This window comes from Phaenicophaeus curvirostris, chromosome 3 (genome assembly GCF_032191515.1).
Source record: "Phaenicophaeus curvirostris isolate KB17595 chromosome 3, BPBGC_Pcur_1.0, whole genome shotgun sequence".
Classification (NCBI taxonomy): domain Eukaryota; kingdom Metazoa; phylum Chordata; class Aves; order Cuculiformes; family Cuculidae; genus Phaenicophaeus; species Phaenicophaeus curvirostris.
Genome location: NC_091394.1, coordinates 53,344,053 through 53,356,884, shown reverse-complemented (window position 1 = coordinate 53,356,884; position 12,832 = coordinate 53,344,053).

Here is a 12,832-nt window from a genome sequence, read left to right as displayed (position 1 = left end):
GTCCTAATATTTACTGTTAGGCTTCAAATGGAAATTATTCTAGAGTAATCCACATTCTAAAAGCACCCTTAACAGCACATTGTTAATTATGTATTCTATGTCTACATATTTGCCCAATATTTGCTAAGCTTAAAGGAAAATTTTTATCTTCATATGCAGGTGTGGATATAGATTAATTTCTAAGATGTTTTCTCAACTTCAGCTTTGAAGATCAGAGAACTAAAGAAAGCTAACATCAGATTCTTTTTTTAAATAACCTGAGTTTTCACCAGAGTAAAAAATAAGGCCTGGGAAGCTGTACCAGGCTGCTGCCGAGGAATTCAATAGAGTTTTAGGCAAAGTTCAGTATACCTATAATGTCATGAGTGCAAGACAAATACAAATCATAGTTTATTAATGAGTTGAGAGGATAAAATGTCTGATGTGGTACCACCAGCAAATCAACAAGAATATGAAGGCAAAAGGGAAAGGGAAGGAGTCACAGGGAAAGAAAGAACACAAGGCAGGAGTAAGACTTTGTTTAAAATATTTGTTAAGGCCAATCATCAATACCATTTTATGGCAATATGTCTATCACAGCATCAGTATGACTTTCACACTGCTTCAATCCCCTGTTTCAGTTATACTCTAAATCTGTCCTGTTAGAGTTTGACTCTCTGTGGCTTTGGGAGCTCAGGAAACTCTCCTAGCTGCTCCATCATATCATTATGTTTTACCAAAAAAATGCTACAGTTACAGGCTTAGGAGCAAGATCCTAGAATTTTTGCCAGTGACTTCACGAGGAACAGGTTTTCATCCTGAAGCCATGCAAAGGCCTAACCATCGAGACCTGCACACCAGGACTTCAAAGTGGAGAGGCTTTTAGCTAGACATCTCTTCACTTTGTGTCACTAGGGATCATTGAAATGAGACTGGCTCCATCCTCTTTGCACCTTCCCTTTAGATGTTTATATACATTGATGAAGTCCTCCCCAAGCCACCTTTTCTCCAGGCTATGGAGTCTCAGCTCTCTCAGCCTTTCCTTGGATGTGAGGAGCTCCAGTCCCTAAATTACCTTGTGGCCCTTCATTGAACTCTCTCCAATATTTTCATGTCTCTCCTGTACTGGGAAGCCTAGAATTGGACACAATCCCCCAGGTCTGGCCTGATTAGTGCTGAGTAGAGGGTAAAGGATCCCCTTCCTCAAACTGCTGGCAACACTCTTCCTAATGCAACCCAGGATATCATTCACCTTCTTTGCAGGAAGGGCACACTGCTGGCGTCCACCAGAACCCCCAGGTCCTTTCTGCCAAGCTGCTTTCCAGCTGGGTGGCCCACAGCATATGTTGCATGAGGTTGTTCTTCCAAAGGTACAGGGAACTTTGCCATTCCTCCTGTTGCACTTCATGAGGTTCCTTTTGAACCATTTCTCCAGCCTAACAAGACCCTGCTGCATGGCAGCATGACCCTCTGTCATATCAGCCACTCTGTGTGGATGATGACATTTCTGAGACTGTGAAACTTCAACAATAAATAGAAACAGATATGTACATATTAAAGTGGAAAAATATCAATATCAGATGTTATATGGATAAAGTATTGTTAGAATTATCTGACAAACATAGAACACACTTGAACAAATCAATATGAAAGCAATATAAATTGGTGTCTGAAGTAAAGCTGTATATTCTTCAAAGTTGCTTTGTTCTCTGTGTGTAGCCCTTCAGATACTACTCGTTTCTTCATGACTGAGAGAAGCAGCTAGTGTCAACAATGTCCTTTATTTTAATAGCAAGGTGGCTTGTCTTGTTTTCACCTTTCTCATCTGCTCAAAAATTTCAGTAACAGGGAACAGCAAGGTCAACATTCGTTGTTTGCTGTTTTTTCTCTGCCTGGATGTGTCGTTTTCTTTCTCATTTGACTTTGTTTGAAAGTTGCAGTGCATTTATTTTGACCTTTGTTCAGTTAGCAAAGAGGAAACCAGGGTTTTTTCTTCATTATTAATGAAAATATAACTATGTGCTATTAGACACCATCACAGCAAAAATTGCTTAGCAAGTGTCTGGTCATCCCAAAATTACTTCTGCTAAAGTTAACAGAACATTAAAAAAACCCCACTGTTTATGAGGAGGTTTGCGGGATAGCATTGCAGAGACTCATTTGTATTGTAAACGCTACTGGATCTCCAGCATTGAATTGGAGAATGGTATTACAGTCCGTAATCAATGTAAGTTCCAGAAGAATCCATTAGAAACTGTAGTTCATCTACCCTTCAATGCACATCCACTGGAGGACATCATAGGAACTTCCTGACAGTTGTTATAAAAGTTTAGGTTTTTAGTACAAAGCTGTGTCTCAAGGCACATTCTCTCTGCCTGGAGAGAGAAGAAATGTTGCATTAATCTCTGATAAAAGAAGGGTCCAAAGCATGAAATATTCTTAAATGATCCTATTTAAAGAAATAAAATATCAGGCATTCTAGGAAAAGATGCAAGAATAAAGGAGGAATTCCAAATCAAGGGGTTATGATACTGGGGTCTGAAGGAAAATCACTTTCTGATCCTAACTCTGAAGATTGATGATACCTTATGCCTGACTGTTGCAAGTCTTTGATACCTTATAAACTTTGAGGTAAGGGAATAAAAATTCCCCGGGAGTCTAAGCTGTGCATCAAAACTTGTAAAAATTCCTTCCTGTTTCATGTACAAATTAAGTGAATCCATGATCCATGAGACAAACTAAATTCAATAAAAGACACTCTAACAAATATTGCCAGCACTTTAAAACCAAGTATGAGTCTGTAAAACACTTCATGAACTTCATGAGCACCATACTCAAACAATGAAAGTTTACTCATTTGAAAAGCACCTAAAGTTCCACTCTTCTAATGGTTACAGACTTTATACATGCAATGCCTTTGTAAGATTATTATGCCTAAAAATCTCTCCAGCTCTAATGATAATCCAGATAAATTTTAAAGAATAACATCTCCTCTACAACTTCTGCTTTGATAGCTCAAATAGGCTTTTAAAACTTTCTAAAATACCTTCTCCTATATACCTTTGCCTTTTTATATTAACCTTTCTCTATCTATGTTCAAGTTTATATTATTTTATAATCATAGATGATAAAAACTTGAAGAGATGCTTTAACAAACAGCTTGCTAATATCATACACTGTTACACCAAAATTCTTCAGTTTTTCCTCAAAATTATTTTTGTGATATTAAAACGACTCTCTGTCCTTCTAGATAGTGTAGTTCTCTTGAAATGCCAGCTCCAGTTGATAAACCTCTGATTCGGAGTAAAAATTCCAGATTTAGTCACTATGTGGACTACTTTCTGCTATGCTGTTTTATCCAACTTCTGTAATTTGAGTTCACAATGTGTGACCCGCCTGTTCCTATCAACACTGGCAGCATTTTTTAAGTGTTGCGTTATCCATATCATGGATCATTACTGCAAACATTAATCTATTTTTTTTTAAAGCAGACTCATGAATAATGATATTAAACAGAACTTCCAAGACTGGTTCTTGGAAAATATAATTTCTAGCCTCTATCCATCTGGACCACTCTTATCAATGTATCTCATTGTAGTCTTCCCTTCAGATATTTTAGAATCATAGAATAGTTTGGGTTGGAAGGGACCTTAAAGATCATCTAGTTCCAAGTCCCTTGCCACAGGCAGGGACATCCCACTAGATAAGGTTACCAAAGGCCCCATCCAACCTGGCCTTAAACACCTCCAGGGATGAGGCATCCACAACTTCCCTTGGCAACCTGTTCCCGTGTCTCACCACTCTCGTGGTGAAGAAATTCTTCCTAATGTCTATTCTAAATCTGCCCCTCTCCGGTTTATACCCATTCCCCCTCATTCTATCACCACAAGCCTTTATGAATAATCCCTCTCCAGCTTTCTTGTAGGCCCCTTTTAGGTACTGCAATGTCGCTATAAGGCCTCCTCAGAGCCTTCTCTTCTCCAGTCTTAACAACCCCAACTCTGTCAGCCTGTCCTCATATGGAAGGTGCTCCAGCCCTCTGATCATCTTTGTAGCCCTCCTCTGACCCCGTTCCAACAGCTCCATATCCTTCTTACATTGAGGATTCCAGAACTCAACACAGTATTCCAAGTGGGGTCTCATGAGAGCGGAGTAGAGGGGCAGAATCACTTCCCTCCACCTACTGGCCATGCTTCTTTTGATGCAGCCCAGGATACGGATGGCCTTCTGGGCTGCGAGCACACACTGCCGGCTCATGTTGAGCTTCTCATCGACCAGCACCCCCAGGTCCTTCTCTGCAGGGCAGCTCTCAATCACATCATCCCCCATCATCTATTGAAAATGAGGCTTTCCCATCTGCAGACTTGCTGAGGGTGCACTCAATCTCACTGTCAACATCATTGATGAAGATATTAAACAGCACTGGTCCCAGTACTGACCCCTGAGGGACACCACTTGTCATGGATCTTCATCTGGAATTCAAGCCATTGACCATTACTCTCTGAATATGACCATCCAACCAGTTCCTTATCCACCCATCAAATTCATATCTCTCCATATAGAATCATAGAATCATAGAATAACCAGGTTGGAAGAGACCCACCGGATCATCGAGTCCAACCATTCCTATGCTGGAGAGGAGGATGCTGTGGGGGACTGCATCAAAGGCTTTACAGGAGTCTAGATAGATCACATCCGTTGGTTTACCCCTGTCCACTGCTGCGGTCACCCCATCATAGAAAGCCACTAAGTTGGTCACACAGGATTTTCCCCTGGTGAAGCCATGCTGGCTGCCATTAATCACCTTCACGTCCTCCGTGTGCATTAGCATAGCTTCTAGGAGGATCTGTTCCATGATCTTCCCAGGCACAGAGCTGAGGCTGACAGGTCGGTAGTTCTCAGGGTTCTACTTTCTGCCCTTTTTAAAAATAGGCACAACATTACCCTTCTTCCAGTCTTTTGTTAATCATGCCATAGTCCTTGTTATAATTCCCACTTTTGTTTAATTTCATTTCATTTCATTTCATTTCCTTTGCATCAATGCTATACATAAATCTAGATTATTATATTGACTGCAATGATCCCATCTAAAGGGTGTCAAAGAAAGAACATGACACAATCTACTTCTGCCAAAATCATATTGAATTCAACTTATTTAAACATTACATTCTTGGATACTCTTCCTTTCAAAATCTCTTATAGGATATTGTACTAAGGATAAATAAAGAATTCCTTTGGATACTTCACTTCTTCTTTTTGGATATATATATCGCACTTGCTGTTCTTTAACGGGAATAAATAAAGTACCACTCCCAAAACTGCAAATTCTTCTGAAATCACTGTTACTAGACATCATCCAGGCTGTTCTGATTTCACATAATACATGCTTACTTTTGTATCCACCACAGACTTAATCATTTCCACTTTCATACTTGTTGGATAATCTTTCCTTAATTGTATACATAATTTCTTCTATTGAAATTGGGGCAAAGTCTCTGTGACATTTCATATCACTTAATCTCCACCTGATCCTCAGGATATGGCCCTGCTTGTCCCCTTCCTATTATCTCTACAGTACTGTAGTTAGTAACCCTTTTGTAACTTCCTTTACTTTCTTTGAAGGATCTAGCTCAGAGATATTTTGCCATTCTCACTGTGTGTTTGCTCTTTCTGGCCCATAGATCAATAACCCTCTCATTTCAGTAAATTCCATGATTACTTACAATGTCCTATGTTAGGTGTTTAGTGGTCCAGGACACTCCATAGTTCTTCCCTGTCTATGTATTTCTGCTTGAAACTCAAGCCCAGACTCTTGACATTTTGTCTTCATTTGATTCCATGTCTTTCTTGCATTTCAGTCCATGGAAACTTCTTACCTGCATTACAGTCTCAAAATTTGGTGTCCTGAAATCTGAAGCTTTAATTATTACCAATCTGTTTGTCTACCCTGCACTTGAACCTAGTGTGTCAGTATTCAGTCTATCTGTGCTCATTTATTCCTACATTACTTTCACAAATAACTTTCCTCACTGCCCAGTCCCTGCTCTTAAACAAAGATACATGTCTTTTAAAATAAATGTAAAATGACAGTATTTACAGTTCAGTGATACCTTAGTAAAGAAATCTGACCTGTATCATCTCCAAGAACTCCTGAGCTGCTGTCATGTCATCACTGACTGCTACTGTAGCCTGTTAGCATTTTTATAACTCAGACTACTATGTACTTTTCTCATTGTTTCAAAAAGTTTTCTAACCCATATCCAAATCTATTTCACAGATTATAAAACTCTTCGATATGTTAGGGGAATACTCTTGTTCTTTTAAAAATAACCTCTTCTTCAAGTGATTTCTACTGAATTGTTCTCTTACTTGCAAGGAATATGGATATAGGAAGTTTCAGGTTTGATACCTGAGATGAGTAAACAGGAGTCACAGGATAAATAAAGATAGGACACCACATCCTATCTCTAACAGCAGACAGAAACCTGTGTGGAGGGGGAAAGTGTAAGAAGCAAAATACATGTGGCATGTTCTCTCGAACTCTGCCAATCTGTATTTAGGGGCTTCCAAAGACCACTAGGTTCAGCAACCTTTGATGTGCTCACCTTATGTTATTTTTTTTCTTATCATTTTATGACATATTTATGCTTTTGTCCTTCATAATATAACAGCACTGAGTGGCTCCATTTGATTATTTACTGTACAAATAAATGTGCCTGCTTTTAGTTGTTTTACCTTTATTGTCTGATCACTACCTTTGATACCTTCTGAATTCCCAGCCTGCAAGAAACTGTGACTAAACATTCCCTATCTTTCTCTATACATCACTTGTTACATTGCAAATCTCTCTCATAGACCTTTTTGTCACACATCTGACCTTCCACCATGTTCCACTCCTGATATTATATTCATTTTCATTATATGAAAACCACTTATTTTTATTTCCATTCTTGAGAGTTTCTCTGCCTCCTGTAGGGGTTTTCTGAGGTGACCAGACCAGCATACCCATGTGTAAATCCATGGATTTACACAGAGGCATGACTGTATTTTGTATTTTGCATCCTCTCTTCCTTGCCTAATAATTTTTAAGATTCCACTGAATAATGACTTAAGATTTTCTGAGAAACAACAGTAATCTTCACTGTGAGGGGTTTCTGCATTGAAAGTGCTTTACGCTTTTTCCCGTAATTCAGGACTGAACGTGTATACTTCTGGAAAACAAATATTTATACTTTGATAAGAATGGAGATTAGTTGGTTATAAATACCACCAGTTCTTACCATAGTGACCACTTAACTGTCTAGATCGTATCACCTATGGCTGATCTTTTGATCTTTCTCTGTAATTTCTCAAGGCAAAATAAAAAAGGATGAAGTAGCATTTAGGAGAACTTGTTAAACACACACACAAAAAACCCCCAGCAGTGAATTTCTTATTTACAAGATATACTTTGACTCCTACTGCTGAATTTTCTGCATTAGGTTGGTTTATGACACTCATCACCAATCTCCTCCTTCTAATTGTTTTTTTTGTTTTGGACCAAGCTTTTATTCTAATTTTGAAGAAGCTACTTCTAACAGTTTCAGTGGGAACATGGCAAAAAAAACCTTTAACATTTCCTTCACTGTCACTTAGAGGTGGAATATTCTTGTTCCTCACTTCCACATAAACTGACCAAATAAAATGACATGGCAGCCACTATTTTCAAGGCCTTTCACCTGAAGAGAATTTTTTATCCAGGTGTTAAATATGTCCATGCAATATTAAACAATTTATTTCATTTCAATTTAAACATTCATTATCTATATTTAAACTGATTTTATTGAAGCAAAATCTATTTAATAACATATATCAATTTATTAAAAAAACATTTTTATATAAAGATCTGGAGATACGTCTATTTAAATGGCAAATAAAGTATTTAGCATTTATTTGAAAGAGCAAAATGAAATATCGAAACACGAAGGGGTTTATGTTGTTCCTCACCAAATAATTACTGCTGTTCTATTTCCCCTTCTTTGACATTGGTCACTGAGCTCATGATTTTCGAGAGAACTATCCCAAATCTATTCTCAGCAAGGTAACAGCAAGGCTAGAGCCTAACATTCTGTTCTTACCACTTTAGTTAATCTATTATCATATTAATTTAATGTTTCAGTTATCAACTTATCACCTTTTCTCTCAGTATGGTAATATGCTTGTGTAACTTTGGGTAGTCAGCCTTAGATTTGGCTGTACTGAATATGACTAATTGCCCACTGTTACTGTACTATTACTAATGTCCTTTTCTATATCTTTTATGACTATATGGACAGGTTCCAGCTGTCAACCTCCCCTTCACTAGAACTTCTGTAATTATTCTTTTGTTCATTTTATATCACCTATGATCAACATAAAACCTCTCCTCCTATTATAATTTTCACTACAGACTCTTTTGGTGTTGGGCTTTATCAAACTTTTTGAATGCTCCTGTACTGATTTGGTGAAACATAGCAACACGCTTATTGATTCCAGCATTACATCACAGTTGAATTGTGAGACCCTCACCTCTGTGCTGGAGAAGATCATGGAAGAGATCCTCCTAGAAGCTGTGCTAAAGCACATGGAGGACAGAGAGGCAATTCAAGATAGCCAGCATGGCTTCCCCAAGGGCAAGTCCTGCCTGAACAACCTAGGGGCTTCCTGCGATGGGGTGACCCCATCAGTGGGCATGGGAAAAGCAACGGATGTTATCTATCTGGACTTCTGTAAAGCCCTTGACACGGTCACCCACAACATTCTGCTCTCTAAATTGGAGACATATGCATTTGATGGGTGGACTGTTCAGTGGATATGGAATTGGTTGGATGGTCGCATTCAGAGAGTAGTGGTCAACAGTTCAATGTCCAGATGGAGATCCATGACAAGAGGTGTCCCGCAGGGGTCCGTGCTGGGACTACTGCTGTTTAATATTTTCATTGATGATATAGACAGAAAGATCAAGTGCACTCTCAGCAAGTTTGTAGATGACACCAAGCTGAGTGGTGCACTCATCACACCAGATGGACAAGATGTCATCCAGAGGGGTATGGACAAGCTGGAGAAGTGGGCCTGTATGAAACTAATTAGGTTCAACAATGCCAAGTGCAAAGTCCTACACATAGGTCAGGGCAATCTATGGTTTCAATACAAGATGGGGGGCAATGTGATTAAGAGCAGCCCTGCGGAGAAGGACTCAGGGGTGCTGATTGATGAGAAGCTCAACATGAGTCAACAGTGTGCACTTGCAGCCCAGAAGATCAAATGTATCCTAGGTTGCATCAAAACAAGCGTGGCCAACAGGTTAAGGGAGGTGATTCTGCCCCTCTACTGGGGTCTCATGAGACCCCACATGGAATAGTGTGTCCAGTTCTGGAATCCCCAACATAAGATGGATTCGGAACTGTTGGAACAAGTTCAGAGGAGGGCTCCAAAGATGATCAGAGGGCTGGAGCATCTCTGCTATGAGGACAGGCTGAGAGAATTGAGGTGGTTCAGCCTGGAGAGGAGAAGGCTCCAGGGAGACCTCATAGCAGTCTTTCAGTACCTGAAGGGAGTCTATAAGAAAAATGGGGGGTTACTTTTTACAAGGGCATGTACTGATGAGATGGAATGGCTTTAAATTGGAAGGGGGAAGATTTATACTAGACATTAGGAAGAAATTCTTCATGATGAGGGTGGTGAGGCACTGGAACAGGTTGGCCCTTCCCTGGAAGTGTTCAAGGCCAGCTTGGACACGGACTTGAGCAGCCTGGTCTACTGGAAAGTGTCACTGCCCGTAGCAGGGCGTGTTGGAACTAGATGATCTTTAAGGTCCCTTCCAACCCAAACCATTCTATGATTCTGTGATTCTATATAGTTTCCCCTCTACAAAAGTCACAATAATTCTTCTCCAGTATTTCATACGTGTGCATGTGCTCACTGAGCCTACACTTTAATAATCCCATACACTATGTGGGCTCCAAGCTAACCAAATTACAAGTAACTTTCTTAAATTTTTTTTTCCAAGTCTGTGATGCATAACGCTACTGAAGTTTGACTTAACACTGTTGGAGGACTCATTCTGCAATAACATGACACTGTTGTGGACACTTGTAAGGTCTCTGTGGCCAAAGATGCATGAAACGAATGATTACTTTTCCCCTCACATTCTTGTTTCTTGACTCTAGTCCCAAGAATGCACACACGGGAACTTTAAACATAAGCATATCTGTGCACACCCATGATGCAAAGGAAGAAGGTTAGTTCAGAGCTCCAGCTATGAGAGATTCCTCACATTCGAACAACAGCCTTGAAGTAAGTCCATAAATTCAGATACATAGCAAATAGGGCAGGGATTTACTGCAGTTACACAATATAACTCTTCTGATGGGCAGGCCAGCCCATTTTAAAATACCTCTCTGCCTCACAAATGCTTCCTGGTGATGAGGAAGTCATGAATGACTCTAAAAAGTGCTGTGACAAAAAGGCATTTACTCACTCAAGTGGAATTTCCAACTGGCTTTTTGAACAGCAGAGCAACTTTGATGTTACTGATACTAAGGAAGGCTCCACATTTTCTGGGAGAAGCTCATGGAAGCACAGAACCACATTGAACGGCCAACCATGTTGTGTCAGACCCAACGATCTATCCAGTTCAGTGTGCTTTCTCCAGCTGTGGCCATAAGCTGATACCCAGAAAATGTAAGAACAAGGCTGCCAGCTTTGACACTTCCAACAGTCTTCGGCTGAAGGTACCATGAGCCCATCCAGTTGCTATTGCCACCTATATCTCTCCCGACAGCATTTGCTCAGTCTTGCCCTGAAGTCCTGCAGTCTTCTCGCAATCACAGACGCAGCTTCCCATTCAGTGGTGGGGTCCAGTGTGTTATTGCAAGTACTGAATAGCACAGAGGAGGAGGAAAACACGAGTGGTACGAAGCTAGGCCAGAGTTTAAAGATTGCTAATTAGGGCTTTGGAATAGACAGGCTGGGTAAAACGATTCCTGGCACCTATACTGACAGGTGTGGGTTTCTCCCACACTGACATTAAACAAAGAATTAAAAAGCTGAAAAAATGAAGTTCTGACCATAAGGTTAGTATCTCTGGTTATTATATTCGAAAATGGTTGCAGGTCCAGACAAATTGATTCCCTTTCTATGTGCACAATTACTTGAGCAGATTGTAATGAATTAAAATGTTTAGAAGTGAGGCCCCATGCTTTTTCATTCATCTGTAAAACCTGTGGAAAGGTGATGAGCTAGGTACAGCTGCAGGGGACTGTGGGGGGCTGTGGGCTCTCACCCTGCACCTACATGGGACACACCAGGTGAAGTTAACTGAAGGCCAGGGATATAAGCTTGCTTCTTACAACAAATTGGGCCTTACTATTTGACAGAAAAACATGAACATTGCAGCCATTTTTCCTCTGCTCCCACTGACTGTATGATGGAGCCTTGTGTAAAGTTGTATGTTTGCAGTGCGACCATCATCAGAGCCAGGCTGCAACACCAGCATTCCATGGGGTATTGCTGTACACTGCTGTGTAACTTATCATAGGCTATTCCAGTGCCCTTTGCCCAAGGAACTCTTGCAGTTCACCTCATCTTCCCAGCACACCGCATCCAGGATGCACTTGTCGGCAATCCATAGGGCACACACTGCCTAAATGTGTGCCCTATGGACTGCTCATACATCTAGAACGGGACATGTCTGTGGCTTCAGCCACGCCATTTCTCATGCCCATGAAAACGTGCAAGCATTCCACTGCAAACGTTTAATAGTTACACCCCCTCTTCTTGCCACCCACAATACTGGTGACCTCAAGGAGTAAATGAATGTCTTACGTTGCCAGATGCAACCAGGTCTTTGAGCCCCTTATTAGCTCAAAATAGTGAGATACCATAAGGTGTGAAGGTTGCATAAGAACTTCTTAGAATTTTTCCTTCTTAGATTCACAGAATCGTTTGGTTATAAAAGACTTCTGAAATAATCAATTCCCATCGTACCTGTCCACTACTAAGCCATATGGTGCATTTGAATGTAAACAAATCTTGAAACACATCTACTGATCCACTCGACCTCCTATTTTTTGCTTTACGATCTGCAGATAAAAAAAAGTTATACATTGACAGAAATTGTTCGTGAGACAGAGTGAAAACAATCTCCTCATCTACACCCTGCTCAGGTGGTAAAGGTCTTCAACTGCAGGGTGTTTCCTGCCCACCTCCTGCCAATGCAACCAACATTTCTGGGTTTATTATTCTGCTTTTATTTATCTGAGGGCATTCTGAATCCTGGAAGGCTGAGGTGACACAAGGTGAGCACATGAACCTGAATCATAGAATCATAGAATAGTTTGGGTTGGAAGGGACTTTAAAGATCATCTAGTTCCAATGCCCCTGCCATGGATCTAGATCAGGCTGCCCAAGGCCCCACTCAACCTGGCCTTGAACACCTCCAGGGATGGAGCATCCACAACTTCCCTGGGCAACCTGTGCCAGTGCCTCATCACTCTCATGGTGAAGAAATTCTTCCCAATATCTGATCAAATCTGCCCCTCTCCAGTTTTTACCCATTCCCCTTCGTGTTATCACTACAAGCCTTTGTGAACAGTCCCTCCTCAGCTTTCTTGTACCCCCTTTCAGGTACTGGAAAGTTGCTGTAAGTTCTCATAGAATAGAATCATGGAATGGTTTGAGTTGGATGGGACCTTAAAGATCATCCAATTCCACCCCCCTTGCCATGGGCAGAGACACCTCCCAGTGGATCAGGTTACCGCAAGCCCCATCCAGCCTGGCCTTGAACACCTCCAGGGATGGGGCATCCATAGCTTCCCTGGGCAACCTGTGCCAG